Source organism: Mandrillus leucophaeus, unplaced genomic scaffold (assembly GCF_000951045.1).
Source record: "Mandrillus leucophaeus isolate KB7577 unplaced genomic scaffold, Mleu.le_1.0 Scaffold216, whole genome shotgun sequence".
Lineage (NCBI taxonomy): Eukaryota > Metazoa > Chordata > Mammalia > Primates > Cercopithecidae > Mandrillus > Mandrillus leucophaeus.
In genome coordinates this window covers 3,419,155-3,432,221 of record NW_012102210.1, presented here as the reverse complement: position 1 = coordinate 3,432,221, position 13,067 = coordinate 3,419,155, and the positions used below count along the sequence as shown (strand labels likewise).

General features: G+C 50.2%; 1 protein-coding gene across 1 annotated transcript in view; it reads right to left on the bottom strand.

Annotated features, from left to right (window-relative positions):
- The window catches only part of TET3 (tet methylcytosine dioxygenase 3), a 117,623-nt gene that overhangs the window by 101,157 nt on the left and 3,399 nt on the right, over positions 1-13,067 (bottom strand). The gene's annotated exons all lie outside the window — the stretch shown is intronic.

Below are 13,067 nucleotides of genomic sequence, written 5' to 3'. Positions count from 1 at the left end.
CCCGCCGTGCCGCTCCCCGGCAGGCTGGGGCATCCCAGGGCACCCCCGGCCTCCTCCCGCGGGGACCCTGAAGGTAATACCCAGAAGGCATCCTCTGCGCCTCCAGGATCAAAGATGACAGACTGCGCCTCCAGGCGGAGCGGAGCAGACGCTGGGGGGATTCCCGCTTAGCCACTATCTAACCCCAGCATCATCCTGGCAGAAGCTAGGACGGCACCGGACCCTGTCACAAGGGCATGAGGTGCAATAGCCCCTTCTTCCTCAAAAAAGAAGAAAAAGTCCAGGCAGCACGAACCTTTACTCCATTCTGCAGATGAGGAGATAAAATAAGTGAAACAACTTACCCAAGGTGACGCAGCCAGGAAACAGTAGAGCCGGGACACTGAGCCAGGTCTGTCAGCTCTGAAGACCATACTCTTAAAAGCTATGCAGCTCTCTGCTCCTCCCTGCTCCAGCGCCCACCTCGGAAAACAGGCTCCTCGGAGCCCACACCTCCTGTGTCAACCCTGCCCTCCTCCACACACACAAACACCCACACCTCACTCTAGGATCACCCCCCAGCCCCGCCAGAACATACCCATCCAAGACAGCCTCCCCACCAACAACCCACAATGGGTTCTCCACTCTTGGAGAGGCTACAGGAGGTAACCCCCAAGATCCCAAGGGTCCCCAGACCTCAGGGCTTCCCATCTCTGGGAAAGGCAGAGGAGGGGAGGTAGCCGAGACCCCAAGAGCTCTGGCCTTCCAGTTTCCAGACTCAGCCTTTGAAAGCTGCATCAGGAGACTGAAAGGAGGGCAGGATGAGAAAGAACAGAGAAGGGAGAGTTGGGCCCTGCAATCCGCTCCTGGATTTACTTCCTGGGCCACCCGGGGCACATCATTCCCTACCCCAGTCCCTCCCTGTAGCTGAACACCCCAGAGCTTCTACCTCCCAGGAAGTGACTTCCACACACTTCGGTACCCACAAACTCCAGGCTCCATCACTAGCTAGTTGTAACTTACCTCTCATAGACTCTCTCTGCTCATCTTATAAAACCAAACTAGAAATAGCAGCTACCTCATCCAGTTGTGAGGATTCACTGCAGGTGAATCAATTTCTGGAAGAGCTCACGGGGTGCTCCTTCTCATTCTCACAGATGAATAAGCTGAGGCCAGGGAGAAGTGACTCACAGGATGAGTTAGGATGTTTGAGATCCCCTGACCCAGTGATTCGCTCTCCTACCCACTACACCACAGATGCCTAATTGTTGTCCCCTCCCCAGGGGCCCAAAGCGGGTACTCAGAACAGGATGAGCTGCCTTTGGAGAGACAGGAAAGCTGGCCTCCAGTGAGGAGACTCCAGGAGGCATCAGGGCCCACATCTGCCTCCCCCTATGAACAAAGGGTAGCTCTCCTGGGCTCCTCCCAGGGCAGGGAGGGAGGCAGGTGGCAAAGCATGGCAAGGAACAGTGTCCTGAGCACGGGTCAGGTGGAACAATGGGTTTCTGTGCCCCTCAACTTTGACAATGACCAGGCCAAGTGGAGTCCTTCCTTTATCCTGGTCCCCAAAACTCCTGCCCTCACACCTACCCCCCATACAGTCTGCTGCTGGATAGGAGAGACAAACACTGCTTGGACAGTAACAACTAGTAGGATTGCTGCAGCGGCTGCCACAGTTTATCAAGCCCCTGCTACATGCCAGGCCCTGTGCCAACCATGTTGTAGGATCATCCTCATTTGACTTACTCCACATACAACCTCATCTCTAACAGGGCAACAGAAGGACTTCGCGATGTTAACTTACTTGCCTGTCAACACAGCTGGTGAGTGGTGGGCTGGAATTCAAATCTAGGTCCTTCTCCTTCCAATTCTCTAAGTTCTGTCCGCCTCTGCCAACCCCAGGGAGATACAAAGAAGACCGAGGTCACTTGAACCCAATCACTTCCCTTTAAGCTATGGATCTAGCAATGTTTTCATGCCTCAGAGACTTCCCGGTGCTGCTCTTTCTGCCTGGATCCCTCTCCACCTCCCCCGACCTGGCAAGCTAATGTGGTACAAGACTTAGTTTAAACATTGCCTCCCCCTGCCAGTTTCTCAGATCGCCAAGCTCCCATGAGCATCATCCGCTCCTCCCAGGTCCTGACAGAGCAGTGTACTGCTTCTTCCAGGGCACCAGTCACAATGAAGCGTAGTTATTTATTTACACGGCAGTCCTCCCACGTGGGCGGGGGCCCTGTCTTCCCTACTTTCCTAGGCTCTGCACAGAGCTGGAATGTGCTGAGCCAAGTTTCTACACAAGGAGGGTGGAGAGGCAGGGGGCTGGGCACTGAGATGTGGAGGCCCCCCTCCTGGTCAGTCTTCTCCCTGAGATCCTCAAGGTTCTGAGGGACACCCGCTGTCCTGGGAGGGCAGGACCTGCCAGAACTGAACTGTGATCTACTCCCAGACTTGCTCAACCAGCACCTATCTTCCTCAGCAGCCTGAAGGAGCCACAGAGCCCAGTTCCCACCCCAACTCCTGGCTCCACTCACTTGCCTGTGTAATTCAGTCCTACCCCAAACACAGGTCCCCACCCTGCCCTCCAGCAGCCCTCGGCTACACCAGAGAAGCAGCCCAGAAGAGGAGCCCATAGTCCCCCAGGCAGTCCACCTGCTCCCGACCCCATCTCACCCTGGCCTCATTCCCTCTTCTGAGGCTCGTGGAATGCCTGGGCTCAAGGGAGTCACAGAGGTGCATGCTAGGGCTACTCTGCCTCCAGCCGGTATGCTCTCCACTCCCCTCTTGATCCTCCTCCCATCTCTATTTGCCCCCTTTTCTAAATTTTGCACTTCACAGTGACCACTCACAGGTACTTAGAACCCCTCTGCATGGGGGCCAAGGGTCCCTCCCCTCCGCACCTTCCATCACAACCCCCAGACCCTACTGTGCTCCCAGCAGGAGGAATGGGGCCACAGCGCTCCCCACTGGAGAGGTGAATGGATTTACTTGCTTCCAGGACACACAAAATGTCCTAACACTGAGACCCTCAGGAACATGGATACCCACAGGCTGGATTCCACACAGATATTCAAAGACCACGGAACACAGACATGACCAGACACATTCTTGGGGGGATTTACAAGAAATCAACCAAGCACCAACCCCACGTCAGGCCCCATACCTACAGCATGATATGCTGTACATCTTACTTAACTCTCTAAACAAACCAATGAGACAGGAAATATTTGTGCCCATTTAACTGATGAAGAATTGGGATACAGAGAGGCTAAGTACCTTGCCCAAGATCACACAGCCAGAAAATGAATGCACAGGGTTCTTGCCACCCCTTCACTTGCAGCAGCACAGCCAAGGCTGCTGTGTGTTGCTCTATGATTTTCATATCCACCTACCTCTTCTAGAGCTGGTAGAGGGTAGAGAGAGACAGGCTTCTCATCCTCTCTCACCATGGCGGTGTCCTGAATGAGGTCACTCTTCACAGGGCTTTACTTCAAAGCTCAGTTTAAGCCCTGCTTCCTCCAGGAAGCCTTCTCTGATTACACCAGTCTTCTGCCAACCAACAGCACTTCTAACATTTCTTATCTCACCCCTGGTACGGTTATTTGTCTCTCTGTGTGTCCTGCATCCCCAACCAGAATGACTGGAGCTGTGCCTCTCCAAAGCCCCTGCAGGGCTATGCCTACGTTCCACACACTGAAGGCACTTGGAATTGACTATGAGGGAAGTCTGTGACCTCCTTTTCTCTCCATCACACAAAGGATCCTGCCAAAAAAAAACCCAACACCCCCTCCACCTTCAGAGCCTATGTTTGAAGTCCCCGGTGTCCACGCATCAATTTCCACCCAAGTAATTGCCGCCCATCACACACACATCATCCCCTATATTTGAAACTCTTTGCGGTTGTCATGGGAACTGCCTTTGCCTTCATTCACTGATCAGGCCTCACAATTAGCTTTGGCAGCGGAAGTCTGTGTCAACGACAATCACAGGGAGGAGGAGGCTGAGGAGGAGGAGCAGCAGCAACAGAAGAAAAGATGCTCCTCTCCTTGGAGATGCAGCAGAACCAGACTGAACCAAGGCACCCAGCAACACTCAAGGGAAACAAGTCGGAGCCAGCCAACAACTCCATCTTCGTGCTTCCTACCAGCAAACAGCATGCATCCAGGGCCTCCCAGACTGAGAGGTAGCAGGTGACACTCTGCCTATACCCTACATGCCCTTCAAGATGCTTGTGAAAAGGTCTTATAGTCTGTGAACCTCGTCACAGTCTCCTCGCCCCAAATTCAACAGCCTTGAACCACCAAATGTTCTAGGACCTAAGCAGATAACAAGCGACTGTATGGCGCTGTTGAGAAGGTGGGGCATGAATGCTGAGCTAGAAACCTGGGTATAGCCCTAGCAGAAGACTTTCAAGAGGAATTAACACAAAGCATCTAACCTTCCACCTCTAGGATCCTCAGGCGGTACCCAGCAATCTGTCCTCATCCTTCCACACCCCTGCCGCCAGCATCAGGTAGCATCTCTACACACTGCAAGATCAGGGAGGTGCTTCCCCCTCCTGGAAGACCTTCTCCTCCTCATCCTTCACATGTCACTATACTCTCAAGACATGTCCCTTCCCTTCCTGGCTGGGCTCTATGGGCCCAAAGGTGACTAAGGCTAGTCTCTGCCCTCGAGGCATCCCTCCCTTTTAGCCCTATCAGAATGTACTGTAATTATTTGTTTCCATGCTTGTCTTCTTCCCCAGACGGCAAGATCATTAAGGACAGACAGAGTTAACGTGCCTCCCTTTACTTACCGCTCAGACTCAGTGCGGCACCCGGCAAACAGCTAGTCCCAGCCAAGGTCTGCTGAATGGGGCCAGGAGGGCCACCTGCCTGTCTGTAGGTCAAAGCAGATGATGTCCTGCCTCGGGAAACTGAAGCAGCACCAGGGAGAGGGGCTGGCCGCCTCCAGTACAAGGGACCTGGTAGATCCTGGGACCCAGGATACACCAGGAAGGTGTCTCTCTCTCCTTATCCTCCTGGCACCAGCTCTTCTCCCACTGGCCCTCACACCCCCCTCTCCCCTCACTGCACCTCACCCCATCCTGCAGCATGAACACAGTACAGGCGGGACCCAGCCCTCACAGTAAGAATCTGCCGTCCCTCTCTCTTCTAGAGCTCCAGGATCATTCCCAGCATCATTAAGGGAACTGGGGCACACAGAGCTTACCTTAAAGGGCGGATCAATCAATAAAAAATAAGACAGGAGAGAGCCACCCATGTTCTCCTGACAAGAAAAACTCAGCAGTGGAGTAGACTCTAGTCTAATACTTTGTTAGTTCTTTTTGATCCAGCATCTCCGTACTCCTTTCCTGAGACTTCCCCGAACCAGCAGTAATTCGGAGGGGCAGGAGGCATGGGGGACCCACAGTCTGGCCAATGCCACCAAATAATTCCATCCAGTGCAACTCCCCATCCATTCTGAGAATCTAGAATTGCTGCTGTAGCAGCAGTGAGAGGTGCCTTATTTTGTCCACTAACACCCTCGTTAGGTATGGTAGAGGTAGGACACAACAGAGCTAGAATTCATACAAGTCACAGCCAGCAGTGCAGGAACGGCCATCAACAGTGCCCCAGCTGCATACTTGTGCTACCTGAAGCAAGCAGGCAACAAACCCCCGTACCTGTGGCCACCCAAAGGCCAGCCAGTGATCCTACAATGGGCTGCCAGCCTTCTTTTTGACCCTTCCCTCAGTGGTTAATAAAAACTTAGGTTATCCAGCCAGTCATGGTGGCTCATGCCTGTAATCCCAGCACTTTGGGAGGCCGAGGCAGGCAGATCACCTGAGGTTCAGGAGTTCAAGATCAGCCTGGCCAACATGGCGAAACCCTGTCTCTACTAAAAATACAAAAATTAGTCGGGTGTGGTGGTGCCTGCCTGTAATCCCAGCTACTTGGGAGGCTAAGGCACAAGAATCGCTCAAATCCAGGATTGGAGGAAGCAGTGAGCCAAGGTCATGCCACTGTACTCCAGCCTGGGAGACAGAGCGAGACTCTTGTCTCAAAATAAAAAAAAATAAGAATCTTAGGTTATCAGATTTCTTATGCAAATGACAGGAGACAAGGCCACCAAGGGATTTGTCCACCCTGGGTGTGGCAACTGTGCAGTGCCTATGCCCTGCACAGACAAAGGCAGACAGACGCCCACAGCAACTCTAAAGGGCTCTCCCAGAAACAGCCAGCCAGGTTGCAGCAGGGCTCAAAAGGAAGACGAAGGGGTCTCTTTCCTTTCCAATACCTCCTCTCTTCCTGAGCATCGTCCCCTCATTCCAAAAAGGAGCTGTAAAGAAGTGAAGGGGAATGGAGTGGAAAATTAGTGACAACTCCTGAGACCCTGGACCTGGTCTTCTGGCCCACCCAGTCACCACATTGTCCTTTCCAGAACAAGAAAACCCACGACAGAGAGGAAAACTCTGGCAGGACCCACGAGGTAAGTTTGGAGCTGTAAGTCAACATGAACACAGCTCAGTGGGGCTGCTGACCAAGACTGTAGGTAGGGAGGAGTCGTTTTCCCCACTAGGGATCCAGACAGCCTCTGGGTGGTGCACACCACCTCACTCCTGTCCCTGTGCTCTCCCATAGCAGACAAGTAAAGCATGGCCGTGCCTTCAAGGAGAAGCAGTGGACTGTGTGGTGGGTTAGAACCCAGGAAAGTACTGTCCAGAGACCTCACCACTTACTTTGGGGTGGGGGCTGGGATCCCAAACCCTGAGAGCTGCCAATTCAGAAGCTATTTCTCCAACCTAAAAAGAGCCCTTGGTGAGGGTTCAGGGACCACATAGGGTCACTCTAAGGCTGGCTCCCAGCACTGTCCTATAGAACCTCCTGTGATGGCAGAAATGCTATCTGCACTGTCCAATACATAAGCCACAAGCCACTAGCCACATGTGGCTGACAAGCATTTGAAAGTCGACTAGTATGACTGAGTCACTGAATTTAATCTTAACTAATTTAAATTTAAATTTAAATAGCTATCTGTGGCCAATGGCAACTATATTAGACGGCTCAGGTAGAGCATGCTTCTTAAATCTGGGGAGGTCCTGAATACTCTTGACAATCTGCTAAAAACCATGAACCCTCTCCCCTGAGAAAACACACCCCTGCACATTCACATAACATTTGGCTGAAATTTTCAAAAAAGTTCACAGACCTTACCCCAACAGAGGTCTGAGATTAGGTCTAGGTCTAAGATTAAGTCTAAAAGTTTACCAAAATGCTGCAGTCTAAGATAGATGCCTCTCTTGCATGTAGTTGTCTAAAAAAACATGAAAATAGGCCGGGTGCAGTGGCTCATCCCTATAATCCCAGCACTTTGGGCGGCCAAGGTGGGTGGATCGCCTGAGGTCAGGAGTTCAAGATCAGATTGGCCAACATGGTGAAACCCTGTCTCTACTAAAAATACAAAAATTAGCCAGACATGGTGGTGTACACCTGCAGTCCCAGCTACTTGAGAGGCTGAGGCAGGAGAATCACTTGAACCATGAGGCGGAGGTTGCAGTGAGCTGAGATCATGCCACTGTACTCCAGCCTGGGTAACAAAGCAAGACTCTGTCAAAAACAAACAGACAAAAAACAAAAACAAAAACAAAACATGAAAATAGACCTGATAGGCCAGGCACAGTGGGTCATGCCTGTAATCCCAGTGCTTTGGGAGGCCAAGGCGAGTGGATCACCTGAGGTCAGGAGTTTGAGACCAGCCTGGCCAATACGGGGAAACCCCGTTTCCACTAAAAATACAAAATAAGCCAGGCATGGTGATGTGTGCCTATAATCTCAGCTATCCAGGAGACTGAGGCAGGAGAATTGCTCGAACCTGGGAGGCGGAGGTTGCAGTGAGCCGAGATCGCACCACTGCACTCCAGCCTGGGGGACGGAGGGAGACTCCGTATCGAAAACAAAACAAAACAAAAAATAGACCCGATAATATACTTCACATAATCTTAGCAAGAGACCGCCAAATATGAATCTCCCTCCCCACTTCCCCGCAACCCAGAAGGCATCCTCATAACTTCCCTGCTAGGCAGCATCCAGACTCGTGCTGGCACTGGTCACACAGGACCTCTCAGGGCTAGTTCCTCAGTGCTGGAATAGCCACAATTCTTTTTTCTAACGTGGGTTCAGTCTGTCTAATAACTTTCACCCACTAATAAAACTCCTGCATACTCCTTCCAGTGAGGGAACTGACCTCCTCTTCACATAGGCTTTGCCTGAACCTGTGTTCCTCTACTCATCAGCAGCTGAACAGCCCTGCTTCCTTCAGCCGTCCTGCATGCGACCACTCTGACAGATTTCAAGACAGACTGTCAACATTCCTTTTTAGAGTTTCAGTTCTTTCCACCTGCTAGGAAGCCAGAGTTCGTACATTTCTTTTTTAAAACAAGTACAGGCCTTTGCATTTGCCCTGATTAAATCCCACTGAGTCTTACTGGGACTCACTGTACTTGACTGCCCCAACCTCCTTAACCCCTTGTTCTATCATTCAACGTAATAACTGCATCATCACTGCCACCCACCCACCCACCACACCCACAGATCTGACTTGCCTACTACCTCATCTTGTGAAAAGGGCACACATTCATTCTACTCCATAAGCTTCCAGATCTTTCCATGAGACCTAAGATTCTATGGACACACCCCCTCCTCTACACAACCACCACTACTACTGTGTCAAGGAGCTCCAACCCCTGAATCAGGCTGCTGAGCAGCAAACATCTTCTGAGAGCCCTTTCCTGACTGTTGTCAGAACAAATACACGAGTTCTCTGATAACTTTGTAGATTAGTTTTATTGATAGGTTTTACTGATAACTCACTAAACTAGAAGGAAACAAATACCAGAAGAACAAGCAGAAACATGCAGTAAATCTCAAGAGGTCCTTGTCTCCCCGGCTTAGAGGGTCAAGAAATGGGTTGGGTCATGCTCTTTACCCTTGCTGGCACTTCGAATTCTTCGCCTGTTCATCACAGCTTATTTATCACCACCCCCGGCCCCTGTCCCACTCGCTCCATGTCCCATGCCCTTCTGGTCATAGAAATGCTGTAGACAGCTCCTCAAACTTTCATGGATATACAAATCACCTGGGGATCTGGTTAAAGTGCAGATTTCAATACAGCAGGTCTAGGGTAGGGCTGGACATTCTGCAGTTCTATCAAACTTGCAGGTGATACCAATGCTGCTGGTCCACTGAGTAGCAAGGTGGAAGTGAGGCTGTGGACCATGCAGGTGTCCCAGGACTCAAGTGAGTAATTTGCCATAGAAGAGTCCAGGTAGGTGCCCATCACCTCACCATCTCTTATCTGCATCAGAGGGTTTCCATGCTAACTACACATTAGGTACACATGGGAGCCCCAGACCAGTTTGGTCCGCCCTGGATCAATTAAATCAGAATCCCTTGGGAGTGGGGTCTGGGCACCATGTTTGTTACATTTCCCAGGTAATCCCAATGTGGAACCCCTGATCTACATGGTCGACAGACTGAATAGGGCAGTCATATCAGTGACCTCCCTCTAAGATGACTTTAAGTCAAAAATTGGACTTCTCATCTGTCCAACCTGGCAGGAGATGCCATCATTTATTTACAGAAATCTAGATCTGTTCGTTTGCCTCAGCTGCTTTGAAAAGAACCACAGGCACCCTCAAAGTTTATCACTTGCCTTTCTGAAGTTTCACAAAACACCTTTTAAACAATCTGTTCTAGAACTGTCAAAAACTGACATTAAGCTTATATATTTACAATTTTCAAAATCTCTTTGAGAAATTGAACTTTTAGTCTATCTCTGGCCTTTTGGCCCTCTTTCAATCATCATAATTCCATAAAAATTGTAATTCACCAGGAGTTCGAGACCAGTCCGGGCAAAATAGCGAGACCCCGTCTCTATTTAAGAAAACAATAAGGGCCGGACGCAATGGCTCATGCCTGTAATCCCAGCCTTTGGGAGGCCAAGGTGGGCAGATCACCTGAGGTCAGGAGTTCAACGCCAGCCTGGCCAACACAGTGAAACCCTGTCTCTACTAAAAATACAAAAATTAGCCAGGCGTGATGGCACATGCCTGTAATCCCAGCTACTCAGGAGGCTGAGGCAGGAGAATCGCTTGAACTGGGAAGGTGGAGGTTGCAGTGAGCCAAGATCACGCCATGGCAGTCCAGCCTGGGCAACAGAGCGAGACTCCGTCTCAAAAAAAAAAAGAAAGAAAAAAAGATCGTGATTCTGCGAGCACATCTGCAGGTGTTCAGTAGGAAGCGAATGACTCAGACTCAGGTAGGGTAACTGGCTGGCTCTGTTTTCCCCAGGTTATATCTTCTGACACCACAGGGACCCAGTGTCTGTCCACTCTCTCCATCCCTAGAAAGTTGTAAGCCTACCTCTTCCTTCTCACTCTTGTTAGAACCTTATACAAAACATTATCATCAGCATTTTCCAACAGCCTTAGCACATTCTAGCCACTGGACTCCCTGATGCTCCTCTAAGGGCTTAGACCACACTCCTGACTCTGCTTCAGTGCCATGTCTCCACTTTCCACATAATGTGCTTGGCCTTTCACCCCCTCACTCACTAGAGAACAGCCCATACAGCCACACAGATGGCTCAGTCCTTCCCCAGTCTCACCAACACCTTTCTCCTGAAGCTATCATTCATGACTATTCTACCAGCGTTTCCTTTTTTTTTTTTTTTTTTTTTTTTTTTGAGACAGAGTTTCACTCTTGTTGCCCAGACTGGAGTGCAATGATGCAATTTCAGCTCACTGCAACCTCCACCTCCCGGATTCAAGGTATTCTCCTGCCTCAGCTTCCCGAGGAGCTGGGATTACAGGCACCCACCACCACGCCTGGTTAATTTTGTATTTTTAATAGAGACGGGGTTTCTCCACGTTGGTCAGGCTGGTCTCGAATTCCTGACCTCAGGTGATCCGCCTGCCTTGGCCTCCCAAAGTGCTGGGATTACAAGCATGAGCCACCATGCCCAGCCAGATTTTGCTTTTTAACAAGCAATTCTATCCCTCCAGCTAATTTTCATTTAGAATCCGTGGCCCGCGGGGTTAAAAACTGCTTGCATTTGAAAGATGATATTCTAAAGACTATGGTAAATACTCCTCCCTGCCCAACCTCTCAAGCTTGACAAATGCTCAGATGCGGTCCCTTTCTCTAAAGATTCTCATCACTTCCACTTCTCTAGTCAATTCTCCCTTTGATGCCGAGACCAGCCTGAATGCATTCCTCTCCACAGCCTCCATCTTCAGGATGGGCAAGGATTAACCAGGTGTTCTGATATTGTTGAAAGATTCCCAATTCCAAGTTATCTTGACTCAAATCTGGCAGAGATCTGTTTCAAGCTGTAAATCCACTTGGCTGAGGGCTAGAAAGTATTCTCATAACCTGTATCTTTCCATTTCTCTCGTTTTCACCCATAATATCCTCAGTCATGCTTTCAAACTTATGCATACATTTTTCTATGCATTTTTTAAGGTCATTCTCCTGCTCTAACAGTTATTTACTTCCCTCACCCATGGGCAATTTTTCAGTCAGGCCTAGGACCACAGTGACTCCTTGATGTCTAGCCTCCTCCCCCAGCACAGAGGTTGGCAAACTCCTCCCTCCCTCTGCCTGGCTCCGCGGTTCTGCCCCACGGTTCTGCCCCACGGTTCTTCTATGAGCAAGTGAGGGGAATGCCTTGAGATAAATGCTTAATTTGTATTGCATCTGGAGTCGTACGCAGGCTGGAGTGCAGTGGCTCGAATATGGCCCACTGTGGGCTCAGGCGATTCTCCCACCTCAGTCTTTCCAGGAGCTAGGACTACAGGCACATGCCACCATGCCTGGCTAATTTTTCTTTTTTTAAGCAATGGGGTCTTGCTACATTGCCCAGGCTGGTCTTAAGTGATCCTCCTGCTTCAGCCTCCCAAAGCTCTGGGATTACAGGAGTAAGCCACCACACCTAGCCCTTGTATTGCATCTTTACAGCTCGAAGACTAATGCACAGTTGTTTATGCATAAAGATTCATCCTTTTCTACATGTTCTACATGTTTAGGAATGTTTTGACATCATGCATTGATTACCTACTATGTGCCAGACATTACGCATATTTTATCTCATTTAATCCTCATGACAACCCTACAAAGAAGGGTTACTCCCATCTTACAATTGAGAAAATGGACACAGAAGGGATGGAGCACTGGTTGCCCAAGAGAGGAAGGGCACAGCACTTACTCTGGGTTCTGAGCCCTACCTAGTGTGCTTCCATAGTCACCAAACCCTACTTTTCTAATCAGTCATCTTCATTGTCCTACCAAGCCACCACTCGGGTAAAAAGAATATGAAATCAAACAGCCTCCTCTAAATTCTTCCTGGAATAGGAAGGAAGACCACAGCTACTACCAACCTGCCCCAACCTCACATTAGGACCCAGAGAAGTAGTCACCTCCCCCTAAGGCAGGAAGGCCCATCCCTGGGGGGAGCCTGTCTTTAGTCCTAAAATGGTGAACTTCTTTTCTGAGGGATTCCCCTGCACCCTTCCTCCCCAGCCACAAAGCCCAGAGAAAAAGAGTGAGGAGCAGGGAAAGAAGACGGAAAACCCAAGATAATCTCCTCCTTACAGGATGATATAAAGTAACTGTAGGCAGACAGTTCAAAGGAAGCCCTAAAGGCAACTAGGAGAGATGGAGACAGAAGGGAAGTAAGGAAGAGCTCCCAGAAGAGTACAGTGCTCTCACAGAGGAGGAAGTGCCACGCAGCAGGAATGCAGGTAGATGGTCTGATGTCCCAGAGGCTCCTAGGATACTGCGTCCCACCCCACCTGAACAGTCATGGCCAAAACAACCTCCCCAATCTTGGAACATGTTCCCTCTGCCACACGGCTGCTAAGATCCAATGGTTATGGTCCCAGCAGTCCCCAATATCTGCTAAATGCTGGGCTGGTCTTAGGGTCTCATCCACTCTGGCAGTCTCTCAGGCACCTCTCAGCTTTTCAATTATGACAGAGACATGCCCGTTAAATGCAGTATACCCTAGACAGTGACTCTCTGGCATTCAGCTTTCATGGACCAAAAAAT